Below are 5,880 nucleotides of genomic sequence, written 5' to 3'. Positions count from 1 at the left end.
ACCTCATTAGCTAACAATTCACCCTTCTCTAGCTTCTATGTATCTCTAAGTCCCCTAAATTCTGTATTATAAGCCTCGGATTATACCTTTATGCTGGTCATAAAAGTGTAATCATATTTGTGTGTATCTATCCTTTGGTGTCTGGCTTATTTCACTCAGGATTATATCCTCAAGATTCATCCATCTTGTCATGTGCTTCAGGATGTCATTTCATCTCACTGCTGCATAATATTCCATTGTTTATATATGCTACATTTTGTTGTTCCACTCATCTGTTGATGGTCATTTGGTTTGTTTCCATCTTTTGGCAATTGTGAATAATGCTGCTATGAACATCAGTGTGCAAATATCTGTTTGTCTCATTGCTTTCAGCTCTTCTGGGTATATACTAAGTAGCACTATTGCTGGGTTATAGGGAAACTCAATATTTAGTTTCCCAAGGAACTGGCAAACAGTCTTCCATAGTGGTTGTACGATTTTACATTCCCACCAGTAGTGCATAAGTGTCCCAGTTTCTCCACATCCTTTTCAACATTTATAGTTTCCTGTTTCTTTAACAGCAGCCATTCTTATAGGTGTGAGTTGGTATTTCATGGTAGTCTTGATCTGCATTTCCCTTATAGTCAATGAAAATGAGCAACTCTTCACGTGCTTTTGAGCCACCTGTATTTGCTCTTTAGAAAAAAGCCTGTGTATATTTTTAGACCATTTTATAATTGCATTGTTTGTTCTTTTGTTGTTGAATAGTATGATTTTTTGGTATATACAGGAAATCAAACTTGTGTCCAATATGTGATTTCCAAATATTTTCTCCCATTGAGTTGGCTACCTCTTCACCTTTTTGACAAAGTCTTTTGAGGTACAGAAGTATTTGATTTTGAGGAGCTCCCATTTATCTATTCTTTTATTTTGTTGCTTATGCTTTGAGTGTAAAGTTTAGGAAGCTACCTCTTATTATTAGGTCTTGAAGATGTTTCCCTACATTTTCTTCTACAAGCCATATGGTGCTAGTTCTTATATTTAGGTGTTTGGTCCACTTTGAGTTAGTTTTTGTATAGTGTGTAAGATAGGGGTGCTCTTTTATTCTTTTGGCTATTGATATCCAGCTCTTCCATGCCCAATTATTGAACAGACTATTTTGTCCCAGTTCAGGGGATTTGGGGGCCTGTCAAAAATCAGTTGATCATAGATTTGGTGGTCTGTTTCTGCACTCTCAATTCAATTCCATTGGTCAAAGCTTCTATCTTTTTGCCAGTTCCAAGCTGTTTTGACCACTGTGGCTTTATAATAGGTTTTAAAGTCAAGGAGTGTTAATCTCCCACCCCGTTTTTGTTTTTTTAGGATGCTTTTAGCTATTTGGTAATTAACTTTGGTAATTATTTGGTAATTAAAGACTTAACTTTTCCAAGTCTTCAAAGTAGGTTGTTGGAATTTTGATTGGTACTATGTTGAATCTGTAGATGAATTTGGGGAGAATTGACATCTTAACTATATTTAACCTTCCTATCTATGAGCAGGAACTGTCTTTCCACCTATTTAGATCTTCTTTGATTTCTTTTAGCAATGTTATATATTTTTCTCTGTACAAGTCCTTTACATCCCTAGTTAAGTTCATTCCTAAGTACTTAATTCTTTTAGTTGCTATTTTGAATAGAATTTTTTCCTTAACTGACTCCTCAGCTAGGTCATTGCTTGTGTATAGAAATGTTACTGATTTTTGCACATTAATTTTATATCTTGCCACCTTGCTGAATTTGTTTATTAGCTCAAGTAACTTTGCTAAAGATTTCTCAAGATCATCCAAGTATAGTATCATGTCATCTGCAAATAATGAGAGTTTTACTTCTTCCTTTCCAATTTGGATGGCTTTAATTTCTTTGTCCTGCCTGATTGCTCTAGCTAGAACTTCTAACTCAATGTTGAATAACAGTGGTGACAGTGGGCATCCTTGTCTTGTACCTGATCTTAGGGGGAAAGCTTTCAGTCTCTCTCTATTGAGTACGATGCTGGCTATCAGGTTTTCATATATTCCCTTTACCATATTGAGGTAGTTACCTTTTATTTCTATGTTTTGCCTAATTTTTGGAGTGTTTTTATCAGAAAAGGATGTTGAATTTTGTTGAATGTTTTTCAGCATCAGTTGAGATGATCATGTGATTTTTCTCTTTCGATTTGTTAATGTTGCTGTACTACATTAATTGATTTTCTTGTGTTGAACCATCCTTGCATTCCTGCTATAAATCCCACCTGGTCATGGTGTATAATTCTTTTAATGCATTGTTGGATTTGATTTGCTAATATTTTGTTGAAAATTTTTGTATCCATGTTCATTAGGAAGATTGGCCTGTAGCTTTCCTTTCTTATAGCATCTTCACCAGGTTTTGGTATTAAAATGATAGCTTCATAAAATGAGTTAGGTAGAGTTCCTTTTTACTCAATTTTTTGGAAAAGTTTGAGCAGGATTGGTGTTAGTTCTTTTTGGAATGTTTGATAAAATTCTCCTGTAAAGCCATCTGGCCCTGGGCTTTTCTTTGCAGGAAGATTTTTGATGACTGATTGAATCTCTTTACTTGTGATTCATTTGTTGGAATCTTCTATTTCTTTCTGAGTCACTGTAGCTTGTTTATGTATTTCCATAAATTTGTCCATTTCATCCAAGTTGTCTAGTGTGTTGCGTATAGTTGTTTAGAATCCTCTTATGATTTCTTTTACTTCTTCAGGGTCTATGGTTACACAACCCTTCTCATTTCTGATTTTATTCATATCCTCATTCTTTTTTTCTTTGTAAGCCTTGCTAGTGGCCCATCAATTTTACTGATTTTCTCAAAGAATCAACTTTTGGTTGTATTGATTCTTTCTACTCTTTTGTTCTCCCAATCATTAATCTCTGCTTTAATCTTTGTTATTCCTCTTCTTCTATTTGCTTTGTGGTTAGTTTGCTGTTCTTTCTCAAGTTCCTCCAAGTGTGCTGTTTAGTCCTCGATTTTTGCTCTTTCTTGTTTTTTATTTTCATTCATCTCTAGATAGCTACGGATTTCTCTAGCAATTTCTTCTTTGACCCACTGATTGTTTAAGAGTGTATTATTTAATCTCCATTTGTTTATAAATGTTCTCATTCCTTGGTGGTTATTGAGATCCAGCTTCATCCCATTGTGATCTGAGAAAGTGCTTTGAATAATTTCAATATTTTTAAATTTATAAAGATCAGCTTTGTGCCCCAGCATATGAGCTATCCTAGAGAATGCTCCATGAGCGCTAGAGAAGAATGTATATCCTTATGTTTTGGGGTGCAATGACCTATAAATGTCTGTTAAGTCTAATTCATTTATCAAGTTATTTAACTTCTCTATTTCCTTGTTGCTCTTCTGTCTGATTGCTCTATCTATAGAGGAGAGTGGTATATTGAAGTCTCCTACTATTATTGTTGAAACATCTATCGCTCCTTTAGGTTTTGCCAATGTCTGTCTCATGTACTTTGGAGCTCCTTGATTGGGAGCATAAAGATTTATGATTGTTATATCTTCTTGGTGAATTGACCCTTTAATTAGTATATAGTGTCCTTCTTTGTCTCTTATGATGTCTTCACGTTTAAAATCTATTTTGTCTGATATTTGTATAGGTACACCTGCTTTCCTGTGGTTAAAAGTTGCATGGAAAATCTTTTTTCCATCCTTTCACTTTCAATCTATTTGCATCTTTGTGTATAAGATGAGTCTCTGGTAAGCAACATATAGCTGGATTGCATTTCTTAATCCATTCTGCCAATCTCTATCTTTTAATTGGTAAGTTTAGTCCACTAACATTCAAGGTTATTAGTGAAAAGATGTTTCTTGAATCCACCATCTTATCTTTTTAATTTTATTTGTCAGATCTCTATAATCTTTTCCTTCTTTCTCTTTGTATTCTTTAAATTACTGTTAGTGGTACTTTTCAATTCTGTGCCCTCCTCCAGTCCTCCCTCTCCTGACTTTTTTTTTTTTTTTCAGTGGCAGAACTCCTTTTAGTATTTCTTACAGGGCTGGTCTCTTGTTGACAGATTCTTTCAGGACTTCTTTGTCTGTGAAAACCTTAATCTCTCCCCCAGTTTTGAAGGACCATTTGGCTGAAGACAGAATTCTTGGCTGGAAGTCTTTCTCTTTCAGGATCTTAAATATATCATATTACTGCCTTCTCACCTCAGTGGTGCTGGTTGAGTAGTCTGAACTCAGTCTTATGTGGTTTCCTTTGTATGTAGTAGATTGTTTTTCTCTTGCCACTTTCAGAATTTTCTACTTCTCTTCAAAATTTGACAGACTGATTAGTATGTGTCTTGGGGAAGGCCTGTTCGGATTTATTCTGTCTGGAGTTTATTGGGATTCTTTGACTTGTATATTTATGTCCTTTATGAGGTTTGGGGAGTTTTCCCCCACTGCATCCTCAACTACTCTTCCTAGCCCTTTACTCTGCTCTTCCCTTCTAGGGCACCAATTATTCTTGTATTTATCTGCCTGTTTTGTCTATCATTTCCCTGAGATCCAATTCAAAATTTTACATCTTTTTTGCCATTTGCTGTTTTGAGTCTTCAAAAGCAGTTATCCTGTCCTCTATATCACTTATTCTTTCTTCTGTCTCTTCAGATCTGGTGTTGTGTGCCTCTAGTATGGTTTTCATTTGGTCATTAAAGTCTTTAATCTCTGTGATATCTGCTATTTTTCTATTTATTATTTCAAATTCCTCTTTATACTCTACTCCTGTCTCCTTGATCTCTTTTATGTCAGGTGCCATCCCACTTATTTTATTAAATAGAGTTGTATGAACATCTTTGATTAGTTGTTCCAATGTCTGTGTCTCCTCTGGTGTTTTAATTTGGTCATTAGGCAGGGCTGTATCTGTCTGCATTATGAAATGCTTAGTGATCTTCTGTTGTTTTCATCACATGTAAATATCTTGATTGACTTACTTTGGGAGTTGATTTCTTTCAGTAATCTAAGGCCTTGTGTTTGCAGGATGGTTATATAGCAGGGGGCAGGGTACAGGGTGGGGAACGCAGTGCAGTGATTTGTTTCAGGGTGGGTATGGGTGCAGGTTGGGGATGTTACGCTGGTGCTTATGAATGTGGGTGCCCAGTGACCAGGGAGGATGTAGCTGTGCAGGTGCACCGGTCTGAGGTGTGTAACCCTGGTATGTGTTGGTCTAGGGTACGAGGCCCTTTGTGTGCATGTGTTCAGCTGTGACAGCGGGTTGGTGTTATGCTTCATTTGTTGAGAATAGATGTGACCTGGCTGCGCAGGTCAGCACCTTCTCAGAGCTGGGAAGTGTGACTGAGGGCCATGTGCATGCATAGGTCTAGGACTTCCATAAACTGATGTTCCCAGAGCTGAATGACATGACTGGGGACGCTTCCACATGCTCAGGTCTAGGAGTGTGGTAAACTAAAGTTCCTAGAGCTGAGGGGTGTGGTTGGGGGCCTACCCACTTGCACAGGTCTAGGAGTCCCTTAAACTGAATTCCCCAGAGCTGAAGGATGTGACCAGGGATTCATGCTCATGCATGGGTCTAGAAGTGCCATAAACTGTTGTGCTGAGTTCAGGTGGTGCAGGGTGAGGCTGTGTGACACTATGGGTGGCGGGACGAGGGTAGCCTGAATATGGAGGGTAGTGCCCACAGCCTTTATATGCTGGACACAGCCAGCAGGGAACAAGAAGTGGGAGGCAGTGCTCAGGACATTTGCAGGAGAGGGAGGCTGGACTACACCTGGGGTGGAGGTGTCGGGTAGGTAGGTGTGCTGGGGGCTGATGGGGTGGGGGCACTTGGTGCATGGTTAATGGGAACAGGTGAAGGAATTTGGGTGCATGGGGTGTGGGGTGAGTCATGGATCATGGGGCTGAGCTGGTGAGGGTA

The sequence above is a fragment of the Tamandua tetradactyla genome, chromosome 1 (assembly GCF_023851605.1).
Source record: "Tamandua tetradactyla isolate mTamTet1 chromosome 1, mTamTet1.pri, whole genome shotgun sequence".
NCBI lineage: Eukaryota > Metazoa > Chordata > Mammalia > Pilosa > Myrmecophagidae > Tamandua > Tamandua tetradactyla.
This window is presented reverse-complemented; position numbering follows the sequence as displayed.